The sequence below is a fragment of the Carlito syrichta genome, unplaced genomic scaffold (genome assembly GCF_000164805.1).
Source record: "Carlito syrichta isolate Samal-C Ts95f unplaced genomic scaffold, Tarsius_syrichta-2.0.1 Scaffold316500, whole genome shotgun sequence".
Classification (NCBI taxonomy): Eukaryota; Metazoa; Chordata; class Mammalia; order Primates; family Tarsiidae; genus Carlito; species Carlito syrichta.
In genome coordinates, this window is record NW_007260596.1 from 258,206 (window position 1) to 272,396 (window position 14,191).

A 14,191-nucleotide genomic window follows, 5' to 3' on the forward strand; every position below is an offset into this window, starting at 1 on the left:
GGGGATAGATAGGGGTCCTGTTTCAATCTTCTGCATGTGGTCAGCCAGTTTTCTCAGCACCATTTACTGAATAGGTTCTCCTTTCCCCTCTGGTAGGTGGTGGGGGCTTTGTCGAAGATGAGGTGGTTTAGGAATTGAGGTACCAGACTTCAAACTTTACTATAAAGCGACAATCATCAAAACAGCTTGGTAGTGGTACAGGAACAGGCATATAGATCAATGGAACAGAATTGAGATTCCAGATGCTTTTGTCTGATTTAGTGTAGGGGTGGGGCTTTGTCTCCTGTTTCGCAGCATTGCCTTAGGAACTGAGGTAGGGTTTGTTGATAGGTGGGTGGGGCAATGGAAGTCTCTGCCTGGAGAATGGCTGAGGCAGTTTTTGCAGATCCATTTCTCTCTGCTTCTCTGTGTCCCCCAGCTTGGGGTAATGTGCTGAGTGCCTCAGCCAGGGTAGCCCAGAGCTCCAGAGCTCCAAAACTCCAAAGGGCAGGCGGTGAGCGGCAAGAATGACCCTGGGCCCCCCACAGGGTACTTCAGCCAGGAATGGGACCGATGTCTTTGAGGGGCGGGCGCCCAGAGCCTCCCTGAGTGACCGGTGGCTTGGTGCTGGGTGCTGGGGGAAAGATGATGTAGCCAGGGAGGGAGCTGGGACCCGAGACTCCCATGCACGTGGTGGAACAGCAGCAGCAGAGGGCCGCAGTATCTGGCCCTGCGTGGGATCGAAGGCCCCGGGCCTCAGACCAGCGCAGCTGGTGGTGGGTTGGGGGATGGGGGAAGAAAAGTAAGAGTCTTTTTGGGAACTCACGTTTGGAGACTCTCATAAGGCCACCTATGCTATCGCCATCTTGTTCCCATCCCCTCTTTCTTCAGCTTCTTAAAGTGATACTTCTGTTTTGAGTCAGTAGGTCTCTTATGAGAATATTTATTTATAAACTCTAATCTATTCCATGGGTTTGTCTTCTATCTGTATATCCTCTTTGATAAAATATCTTTTGCCCATTTTCTAATTCAATTGTTTGCTTTTTTAACATTGAATTTTGAGAGTTCTTAAGATATTCTAGATACTAGTCCTTTTTCAGATATATGGTCTACAAATATTTTCTCTTAGTCTGTAGCTTGAATTTTGTTTTCTTTACAGGGTCTTTCACAGGGCAAATATTTCAATTTTGATGTAGTATAAATTATTGTTCTTTAAAAAGTAGATTGCACTTTTGATATTAAGTCTGAGAACTCTTTGCCAAGTCCCAGATTCTAAAGATTTCCTCCTATTTTTTCCTAAAAGTTTTGTATTTCTACATTTCCATCTAAGTACATGATCCATTTTAAGCTAAATTTCATATAAGATGTAAGCCAACAAAGCAGAATACAGATTCATGTCAGTGCTTGAAGAAACTACATCAACATAGACTGTATACTGGGCCATAAAACAAACCTCAAAAAATTTAGAAAAATTGAAATCATACAGAATGTTTTCTCCAGCTATGATGGAATGAAAGTAAAAAATCAATAACAGAAAGATAACTGTAAAATCTGATTTATTTTATGACCTATAGATGTCCATGTGCTCTAACACTGTTTACTAAAAAATCTATTTTTTCTCCATTGAATCTTTTTTGCACTTTGTCAAACTTAGTGGGGTATATTTATTTATTGGTACAGGTTTATTTATTGTTTTTTTAAATTTTATTTCATTGATGTATGTTTCTGTTCCTCTGCCAATACCACAGAGTTATGATTACTATAGCTACATAATGTCTTATAATCCAAAAGACTTACTCCTTCCACTTCATTCTTCTTTTTAAAAATTGTCTTAGTTAATTTAGTTTCTTTGTCTTTCCATTTAAATTTTAGAATAATCTTGTCTAGACCTATTAGAAATCTTGTTGGTATTGTGATGATGTTTGCATTAAACTTATAAATCAATTTGGGAAGGATTTACATCTTTACAATATTGAGTCTTTCAATCCATGATCATGGTATACTTTTATTTATTTACATCTTTGATTTTTTAAATTAAGTTTCTTGTAATTTTCAGCATACAAGTACTGTATATGGTTTAGTAGATTTATACTTAAGAATTTCAATTTTTTGAGTGATTGTAAATGGTATTGTATTTTTAATTTTGGTTTTCACATATTAATTGCTAGCAGATAAAAATATCTACTTCATTCTTTTATTAATTTGTTTCCTCTCTCTTTTTGTCAGTTTTGTTTCAGGTTTGTCCATTTTATTGATCTTTGTTTTATTTATTTTTAATTTTTTTTCTTTTTATCCCCATCCATTTCTACAACAATCTTAATTATTTTCTCCCTTCTGCTTGTTTTTGGTTTATTTTGCTCTTTAGGAGAAACTTAGATTATTAATTTGAGCTCTTCCCTCTTTTCTAATGTATAAATTTAGTGCTATACATTTTTGTTTCAGTACTGTTTTAGCTGTGTCCCCCAAATTTTGATATGCTGTATTATCAGTTTCATTCAGTTAAATATATTTTTAAATGCTCCTTGAGACTTCATTATTTAGAAGCGTGTTGTTGAATTTCTGAGTGTTTCGAGATTTTATAGTTATCTTTCTGTTATTGATTTTTTGCTTCCATTCCATCATAGTTGGAGACCACATTCTATATGATTTCAATTCTTTTAAATTTTTTGAGGTTTGTTTTGTGACCCAGTATATAGTCTATGTTGATGTATTTTCTGCAAGCACTGACACAAATCTGTATTCTGCTTTGTTGGCTGAAGTGTTCTATAAATATTGGTGAAATCTTATTGGTGATAGTTTTGTTGAGTTCTTTGTTGCTAATTTTTAGTTTGTTTTATCAATTTTTGGAGGAATATACAGAAGTCTCAAATTCTAATTGTGGATTTGTATATTTCTCCTTTCAGTTCTATTAGCCACTCTGTTATTTGACATCTACACATTTAGGAGTGCTCTGTCTTCTTTTGTTTTACCACTTAAAAAGTATTGTGCTGCCCTCTGGCCTTTATAGTTTCTGGTGAAAAAAGAAGACATTCGAGCAGCCAACAAACACATGAAGAAATGCTCAACCTCACTAATCATCAGGGAGATGCAAATCAAAACCACACTGAGATACCACCTAACTCCAGTCAGAATGGCAATTATCAACAACTCAAAAAATAACAGCTGCTGGAGAGGGTGTGGTGAAAAGGGAACACTTCTACACTGTTGGTGGGAGTGTAAACTAGTGCAACCTCTGTGGAAAGCAGTGTGGCGATTCCTAAAAGCTCTAAAAATTGACCTTCCATATGACCCTGCAATCCCCCTACTGGGAATATACCCTGAAGAACACAAATCACTCTATAAAAAAGATACCTGCACACGTATGTTTATCGCAGCATTGTTCACAATAGCAAGAACCTGGAAACAACCATGCTGCCCATCAAAAGAGGACTGGATTAAAAAAAATGTGGTACATATACACGATGGAATACTACGCAGCCATAAAAAAGAACAAAATCATGAATTTCGCTGCAACCTGGATGGAACTAGAGTCTATAATACTGAATGACCTCTCACAAAAACAAAAATCCGAATATCACATGTTCTCACTCATATAATGGACCTTGAACATCCAATGCAATACTATGAGAAAATGACGGATGGTACTGGGAAACTATGGGGGGAAGGGGGATGGGATTAACAGTAGCAAATATCTGTCGGGGGATGGGAAAACACTTCTTATCTACAGGGTGCCTGAATGAAACGTCATTGTACACCTAACCCTTAACTGTACCCCACAAAACCATAATAAAAAATACTGATTAATGAAAAAAAAAAAAAAAAATTCTCTATTGTAGTTTATACTGCTGTTTATATTGTAGTTTTCTATTTCATTGATTTTTAGATCTTATCTTTGTATTTTTTTCTTTTACTTTCTTTGGGCTTAACTTACTATGCTTTTATTTTTACATCTTGAGACAGCTACTTAGATAATAGTCTTTAAGTCTTTTTTTTTTCTTTCTTATGCACTATGGGTATAAAATCCCCTCTAAGTAAGGCTTTAGAAGCACCCTACAAGTTTTAAAATGTTGAATTTTTACTATAATCCAGTTACAATTATCTTCTCATTTTCATTTTGCTTTATTTTTGTATCTGTAGATTATTTAGAAGTATGAGTATATAATCTAATTTATAAACATTTGGGCCTTCTCTAATTAGCTTTTCCTTAATAGTTTCTATCTTAAGTCCACTGTGGTCAGAAGACATACTCTGTATGATTAAATCCCTTGACATTTGTTGATATTTGCTTGTCTGAGCAGATGACCAATTTTAGTAAGTATCTTATGGGTATTTGAAAGAATGTTTGCTCTCTTGATGGGTACAATGCTTTATACAAGTCATGTAAGTCCATGATTAACTGTGTTGTTTCCATTTTCCATATTCTTGCTGATTTGTTTTCTACTTGTTCTGTCATTATTAAATAAGGTGTGTCAGTGTTCCACCATCATTGAATTCATATATTCATCTGTTTGCTTCTGCTTAATTTTGCTTTATATTTATTATATAACTATTTAGCAGATATGTACAAACTTAAAATTGCTATATCTAAGTGGTAGACTGGCCCTTTTATTATTATAAACTATTTTTCCTTATATATAATGATGCTTTTCACCATAAAGTATTTTCTTGATAATAGTATAGCTATATCGACTTTCTTTGACTAACGTTTGTGTATATATCTTTTTCAATCTTTTTATTTTCAAACGACCTTAGATTAAAGATGTATCTCTTCAAGGCACATGCAGTTGTGTTTTTACCTGATTTTTTTAAAACAGAGTATTTAGTACACATATGTTTCATATAATTACTTATATAGCCAATTTTATATATACCATTATTTTATTATTTTTCTCTTCTATGATTTTTCTATCTCATTCTTATTTTCTTTTGATGATTCAGGGATTTTTTATTATCCATTTCCCCCCTTGACTTGCTATTTATATACTTATTTAGCAATTTGCATACTTATTTAGTATTGTTTTAGATAACTTCCTAGTAATTATAACTTTAACATGCATCTTTAACTTGTTAAAGTCTAAAATAAGTGGATATTTTTATCACCTCCAAGTTAATGCTATTATGATATTAGAATTTCATTAAAGCCTTCTTACATTTTATGCTTTTATGCCTTTAAATTTTGTTACTATTATTGCCTTATAAAATAATTATATGTATTATATAGTCACATTTATTCTTTCCTTTCCTATTTCTTACTTTCTACAGTTCTATGTTTATTTATGGCATATATTTTTCCTGCTTAAAGAAGAAACTTATTAGTGTTTCTTAAATTTTATTGCCTGGTGATAAATTCTCTTAGTTTTTGTTCGCTTAGAAATGTGCTTTATGTTACTTTTATTTTTATTTTATTTTATTTTATTTTTAGAGTCAGAGTTTCACTCTGTCGCCCAGGCTGGAGTGCAATGGCATGCTCACGGCCACCACAGCCTCGACCTGCTGGGATCAGGCGATCCTTCTGCCTCAGCCTTTCAAGTGGCTGGAACTACAGGCACGTGCCACCACACCAGGCTAAATTTTCTCCATTTATTGTAGAAGCAAGGTCTCGTTAAGTTGCCCAAGCTGGTCCCGAACCCCTGGGCTTAGGCAATCCTCTCACCTTGGCCTTCCAAAGTATTGGGATTACAGACTTGAGCTACCACACCCTGCCCACTTTTATTTTTAAATTATATATATATATATATATATATATATATTTACCAGATACTGAATTCTATATCAGCAAATGTTATTTTTCATTATTTTTAAAAAATACTACTTTATTGTCTTTTACTTTGCTTCTGTTGGGGAGTCATCTGTCATTCTTAGTAATGCTGCTTTAAATATACTGTATCTTTGTTCTTTGGTTGTTTTAAAAATTTTGTTCGAAACTGATTTTCAGTAATTTTAGTATCCTGAGGCTAGATGTGGTTTTCCGTGTTTTAAATCCTACTTGGAGTTTTCAGTGCTCTTTAAATCTGAGGCTTGACTCTTTTATCAGTTTTGGAAAAATCCTTCTTCTACATTTTTAATCTTTTTTTTTTTTACAAATACCACTTCTGTTCCATCCTCTCTCTATTTCTTGTTAATGAATCACACATATAGTAAATATTTTCACCATGATGCATTTGTTTTCTTTGTTCATTTATGTATTTTTAAAATGCTTTTTTGTTCTCTATGACTCAGCCTAGATATTTTTTACTGACTTATTTTCAGTTTTACTAATTCTTTTTCTTCTGCTTTCAATCTGTTGCTAAGCTCATCAGTTGAGTTCTTAATCTCAATTGCTAAATTTTTTAAGTTAAAGAATCCCCATTTTGTTATTTTTTATAGATTCTAGTTGTCCTTTAACGTTTACAGTCTTGCAATATATTTTTTGTATATTTTAATCACAGTTATTTTAATGTTTACACAGATGCTCCTAGATTTACAGTGGATTACATCTCGACAAACCCACCATAAGTTGAAAATATCGTAAGTCAAAAATGCACTTAATACACCTAACCTACAGAAAATCATAGCTTAGTAGATCTTTAAACATGCTCAGAACACTTACATGTGCCTACATGTTAGGCAAAATCACCTAATACAAAGCCTGCTTTATAATAAAGTGTAGAATATTCATGCAATTTATTAAATCTTGCACTAAAAACCAAAAAGAAAAAAAAAACAGGAAGGTTTTATGGATACTTAAAGTTCTGTTTCTATTGTATGCGTTTCACTTTTGCACCATTGTAAAGTCAAAAAAATTGTAAATCAAACCCTTATAGGTTGGGGCTGTCTGTATTTGATATTTCCTTTAACTAGACCAACTAACTAGGCCTGTTCTATACATTTTTTTCTCTTGGTTCTATTTCTTGACATGCCAGGCAAATAAGCATTGATTGCTGAATAATATGTATGAATAATTTTAGAATTCTGGGTGATGTACTTTTTTCTTCCAAGAAGCCTCACTATGTCCTCTGGTGATAGGTTAAATAGGGCAAGTCTCCTTAATACAATCAGGGACTGATCAGATTCAAAGTGTAGTGTAGATCTTAGAAGTCTCAGTCTCACTAATTCACTCCTGATCCTAGGAGGCAGCCTTTCAGGAACTCCAGCTAACAACCTGGGTGTTTACTAATTTGCTTTCTCTCCTTGGTGGACTCTGAATTCCAATATTTGTTTCTTTATCACTGTGAAATACACACACACACACACACACACACACACACACACATATATATATATATACATATACTGCTTTCCATGGATCTTCTTAGTTTCTTGGCCCTGTCCTGGGAAGTTTTACAATTTGGCAAATGTCCTGAAGTGGAAAACTCCAGAATGTCTGGTTCATTTCTCTGCTCTTCGGTGTCTTGCACCTCCAAGCTGTAATTCTTTAGCAGCCTCATAGCGTAATTTTTGTGTTTCTATCCCTATAAGCTTAGGAAAAGCTCTACTAGGGTCTCTACCTTTTAGATTGGCTAAACAGTGCCTCATTCACACCACAAAGTCAAGATTTGTCAAATACCCAAAAGAGCAATGTTGGCTTACATCTTTGGAACTCCATTTTCTCCAGGAGCCTGACCTTCAAATCCTAGCTGTTCCAGTAGTCCTCTGATACTTTTAAAAACACACACACACACCAGACATGTTCTCCTAATCCCACCGATCTATCATGAGAGTCCAAATACAAGGTTTGCATAAATAAGTATACCTGTTTATAGAATTGCAGAGTGTATTATGTACCAAGAAAGTAAAAAGAAAAACAAAATGGGGTGCTATGAGAATAATAATGAAGTTAGGGAAGAGAAAGTGTCTAGTTTTGATTGGGTGGTCAGGGGCAGTAGTGACCTTATGACTTGTGTCTGTATTTCCATCTAGTCTTGCTATGTTTTTCTTTTGTAAATATGGGTAGCCTGTCAAGGATTTTATAAAGAGGAGTGTCAACATGTGATTGTTATAACAATGAAATATATCTTCTATAAAGGAAATTGTTTATGAAATAGGAATCATGAAAAAGATTTCTTAAATATAGCATGATTTTATTTTTCAAGTGGTGAATCATAAAGTCTGTGTCTGATTCTGTTTGCTTTAATGTTGGACCATATCAGAGTGAGGTAAAATGTCAGTGAATCTGGATTTTCTGATTCCTTCTCAACTCATTAGGAAATAGCTATGGGAGAATTGGCTCCATGGATACTCAGGGTGGGAACTGGTAATTCACACTCAAGTTGCTCTCATTTGAAATTGCAATTTCTGCTCCTGTCAAGGAGCTGGGTTTTTGTTGTTTTTTTTTAAACGCTTGCCCAGAAATGTGAAATTATGTCCTAAACTCTTCTCTATCTCTTTTCTCTGTTATAACCCTTCCCTAAAGACTATATTTTTTAATGTTTTCCAAATGGGTAAAGGCTGAACCATCCCTTAATGATGTGAAGAAATGCACTCGAAGAAATGCTTTGTCTATTACTGCTCCACTAGTAATGTCCAGTCACCCCACATGGTACAATTGGCAAATTTTCCACCTCTGGCTTAGGAGTTGAAATCATACACACAACCAGAGAGCAAACCCGATGTTGGTATTGGCCTGTATTTTGCAACCAGACCATGAATAGGATAATTAAGGCTTTCTTTTGGTAAGAAAGCAGAAAAATGGATCAAAAATGGATCATGGTCCAGCCCAGCTGTGTGTCTCCCCTTGCTTCCTGGTTACAAACATCGCACATAGCATATAGGTGTTTATGGCATGACCACTATCAATCCTTGTTATCAGTCTGATGCTCCTAAAAACGAGAGTCCAGGCAAGTCAGCGTTGCCTGTCTCTTGCCATCTCCTTTCATAATAAAACAGTGCCAAGCAAGACTCACAAAACAAACGCCTGTCTCTTCTGTGGCACTTGAGCATCACCTCGCCTGGCAAGGATGACTCTTCAAGGCTGGAACTTCTGCTCCTTAATGCACTCATGGTGAGAGTTCATCATTCATTGTCAACTAGTTTTTTTGTTTGTTTGTTTTTAACATAATGGCAATTGGATACTTCTGTTCTCTTTTGGGAGGATTAAATGCTAATGCTCAAAATGTCTATATTGGCTTAAAACAAGTCCCTTTTAACAGATGGAAGAATGAATTTTATCCCATTTATTCTCATTAACCTCTATCTCAGAAATTTCTTTAAAAAAAGAAAAGAAAAACTCTCTTGTCTTTTTTTTTCTCTCAATCTCAGTCTAAAAAAAAAAAATTTTCACAGAAATAAAAGTTTATGAGTTGGTCACCTGAAATCGATAATTTTAGCCACCAACCCATCCGTTCTACAATAGCAGTACACTTCGCTACGTGAGAGTACCTGCCCTTGGAAACCACTAGAAAGTGTCAAGGATTTTATAAGGAGGAGTGCCAACATGGCCCATGGCCAGCAGTCAGCAAGGGCAGTTATGTTTTTTATTTTTGTCTCTACTCCCAGACCATACATTCTATGCAATAATTTGGCTGATATGCTTAAAATTGTGAGACCTCCACTATTATCAGTTTACTCCTAAGAATATGGAAGATAACTGTAAGAATGCAAAAAGCCAAACATGTTTCAGTCAAAAGAGTGGGAGAGTTAGAGAATTTTCAGAGCTATCACCCTTGGGCATGGCTTATGACTCCTTCAAACATGTAAGGGGTGATAGGAGGAGCTTTGTTTGCATAAACTTCCAAAGACCTCCAAAAAGGAAACACATGCTGCTTCATTAGAAAAAAAAGCAGCAAGAAAGTACATTTTCAGGGAAAATAAGTACTGACCAAACTGTCTCAAAGGAGGGGAACTAATGTTGATTGAGTCTCAAGTGTAGGCTAAGAATGTCAACATAGTCGCTCACTAATCTCCCAATGCATTTCTTTTATGGAGGGTTCTCGATTATGCCCATTTTTAGAGATGACACGAGTGGAAATTGCAGAAGTTAATATATTTGCCTAAGGTTACACAGCTAATTCTCCTCAGGGCAGTATTTGGACCCAAGAGAGCCAACACCACAGTTTATGCCCATGCCGTATAGCACAACCCCCTCCAGTAAGAAGCCCTCCAAAAGCCTCATGAGCAAATGAAATTGAGATAAATGGGCTTCTCTACAGACAAATACTAGGTAAGAGGTGTGTAAAGCAGACAAACCTAGGTGAAATGGGATGATGAGGAGTTGTGAGGCAAAGTTTATAGACCCAAATAAATGATCCAGTGGCCTGAGGGTCATAGACCCCTAGGTTAGGAAGAAATTTTATTCCAAGTGTCATGACATTCATTTATTTTATGGATACTTGTCGTTCAGGCACCAGGAAAATAGTTAGGTTAGCATAGAGCTCTATTAGACACACGGTTTTCCTGGGAAAAGCTTACCACGGAGTAGAGCAGCCTATGCAGGGAACAGGTAAGCCACCAAATGTTGCCAAACAGAAAGCAAGGAATACAGGATGAACACCTTGCCCTGTCCTTGTGGAGTAATAGGGCATCTCCTGACGAGGTGCTGGGTAAAAATTTCACACGTAGAAAAAGTCCTGTTAAGGGAAACCAGAATGCCTGAGCCATGGAATGGCTTCTGAATTGTCTATAAATAATATGATTATAATTCTGCTCTAGAATGAGAAGAGATAAGAAAAATATATTGTGATATCCATAAAACTAGCATACATACAACCTCTCAGAAATTGAAAACTAAAATAAGGGGCATCCCTAGGTATGGGAGTGAGTTGTCTTATGGCAAGCAGTAAGTAGTCATTTCTACAACAATTAATAGACATGGATTGAAAATACATAATAAACTTGACCTGGAATCCTTGAGAAATTAGTTGTTATGAAAAGCTATGAAAAGGTATGAGTTGGAGCATTGTCCTTCAATAGCAAAATTTCTTTTTACTTTCCCCCAAATTAAATGCCCCAGAAATGTGCTGCTTTAGGTTTTATACCTACTTTTTGCAACAGTTCTCTCTCTCTTCCTGGTTGTTAGACGTCACTTTTGGCTGCCATCAATATTCATTCTCTTCTCTTGTCTTTTGATGGAATCATCTTAATTTGCTGTAAACGTGGAAACCAGAACATTAAATTTGTCAGATTCTGTGCAGATCAAGTTGATTCCAAAGGCATCATAAATGCTTACAAATAGTAAGCACCCACCAATATTGCCTGATTGATTGGGTTTCCAAGAGTGTTTTTAGTGTCATAGTAATAGTAGTGAGGTCACTGATCTAATAATCACTAAAAACCTAAGCATAATATAACCATAGGCCATATCTAAATTTAATTAAAATCGGACTTAGTTCACATTTTGTGCTAGTTTGTTCTTTTTAACTCATTTCATGGGATCTCTGCTGTTCCATCAGGCTTACTTTCCTAATTCTTTAAACCAGCTATTTCTATTATGTACCTTTATGCTCAACCATTCCATTTTTGACCACCTAACCAGTCTAGTAAGAATAAAGTTCGGATGATACCTCCTCACTTATGACCAATAGAAGGTCAGACCAGATAGTGACTGTGGGAGAGGAAAAAATGAGAGGACACTTTAGAACTATAATGATTAGGATTCTATGCATGATCAGGGTGGGGGTGGGGTAAAGAGAAAGACCAAGATGTTGAAAAGGCCTCCGCTTTTTCTAATTTGGGTAAGAGGACTTGGAGAACTCAGGAGGAGCTAGTTTAGTGTGAAGTGTTTAGCTGGTTTAGAGTTTGTTTTTGGATATGTGGAGTTCGACATGCTTTGAGACACCTATGTGATTTCCAAAGGTCGGGAAATCAACGTATTTAAGACATGCATCATTATCCACAATTATTGTCTCAAATACAAGTAAGGCCTTGTATGAGACTTCCTGGGAAACTTGCCAGGTACTTATAGGGGGTTCATGCTCGGTGTGATGAGAAGATGACAAGAGACAGAGAAACATGGGCGACCACTGTCACATCAACACTTCAAACCCACTCTGCACTGCAGCCTTGTGAGGCTGGAAGTGTGGATGTTCTAGGACCAGGGAAGCCTTTCTCAGATTCATACTAGAACTGGGTCCTGGGCCAATTTTACAGAGTCAGAAGGATTACTTATTCTGTGACTCCAGTGAATGATTGAAGTCTCTCTTGGTTTTGATGAATGTGTTGAAGAAAGCCCAGTGAGAATTATTCTAGAATCTGTAACCGAAATTATTCTATTCTCGTCACTCTCTGTGATGTTATAATGATACCTAATGCTTATTAATATAATTAAAGAAATGTATATATAGCACTCACAGCGTACCAGAATCTGTGCTAAGTGCTTTGTAAATACTTACTTACTTAATTCTTATATCAACCCTATCATTAGGTATAATTATCATTCACCTTTTATAGATAAGCAAACTGACTACAAAGTGGTTAATTAAATTTTCCAAAGTTGCAAAAATAGTAACTAGTGAACTTGAGATTCAAAACCAAGCGGTGTGAGAACATAGACAGGCTCAGGGGAAGTCTACACCATACTGCTGTTTATATTAACCAGTCAATAATTCAAATTGAGTTTCTAGGCTGAAAAAATACAATGGCACCTGTATGTAAACTGTGTACAATAAGACCTTGGCACTTTATTCTAGACCCATCTGCCCTATATTCATTTTAATACCAAATTATTAAGATTGTTATAAAAATGGATTTGTCTGCTTGCTTAGGTCCTCTCTCTTTCTGAAAATAATTCAAGATACAATTACATGATCTACAAATCTGGAGGCATTGAATTTAAATTGCTTGTTAGGTTACCTTATGTAGAAAATATCCATTAAGCAATGTAAAATGCCAGCCCACAGAGAAGAAAGGTGGAAATATTTTGAGATTGGAGATTAAAAGTCAGGAAAGATCTGCACTTTGGAGGAAGCCTAATAAGATTGGTTGCAGAAAGCACATTGCACTTACTGTGTACTAGGCATTTGTCCAGAGACTTTGCACATAGAGAATAAAGTTATAGATGGAGAAACAAAAGCACGGAGAAGTGAAATAATTTACCCAGGCTCACCCAACGAGGAAATGGTGAAACTGGGTTTGCGCCAGGAAGCCAGTCCCAAACCCTGGTTTTTGACCCACAATGCTGCACTGACCTAGGCTAGCTGCACAGCAGGTAGTGCTAAAGAGAGATGCGATTTGGCGTCCTCCACTTGAGGCTCTCTGGAACAAGTCTTACAGGGAGCCAAGAGAATTCCTGGAGAGATCTAGGTCCAGGCAGTCACATTAAGATACAAAAGAACTACTGTCCAGACTCATAACCCACTAAAATTTGATGAGGGTGAGAACGGGTCTCTCTAGTGTGTCACCCGGGAGGGAAGGGATCATGGAAGGGATCCAGCTAGGTCATTTGCACCTTCAACCACAAAGTCAGTGTCAGGAATCTAAATTCTGCATTTAAATGAAGATGATGCAATGTCCGAGAATTGCCCCATCGGTCATCTAGTCGTGGCAGAGCTAAGGCAGATTTTAAAATTCTTAATCCAGTGCTCCTTTAATATTGTGCAAATCATTACCATCAACTCTTTCTTGCCCTCCTAGTTTTGTCAAAATTAAGTTTACATTTGCCGCCCTGCAACAGTGAAAGTGAAACCGATTCAAGTTGTGATTGCTTTAGGAATGAACGTCACCGATGGAGGGAGCTATGATGGACTCTAAATGCAGAGTTTAGATTTCTGACACTGACATTACATGAACCTTCGTTTAATCATCTGTTAAATATGATAAAAATGAGTCAACAGTTATTGTTTTTTACGTACAAGGTGCTGTTTTAGAAATTTTGCATACGTTGACTAATTTGATCCTTACAACATTAGTAATTGACAGATTACTGCCCATTTTTGAGGTTCAGAAAACAGAGACTTACAGACGTTAAGAATTTGTCTAAAGTCACCCAGCTAATGGGATTTGAAATATCAAAGTTGATAGGTTTGTTGCTTTTTTGCTTTTCTTTTACATTTCACCTCCCTTTCATTATTGCAAACTTATAATTTCAGTGTTTCAGAAGAACGCAAAGGGGAATATGGTGTTATTGCTACTATATTCCATAATCTCTGGTGCTGCCACTTAAATGATCACCATGTTGTCATCTTTACCTCCTGAGAGCTCTCCTTGGAGTCTGATTTAATTGTTAAATACAATGGAAAAATGGTTTTGGCCTCACTACTAAAATGTACATTATAGTCAGCTATATGATGACTGTATGCAC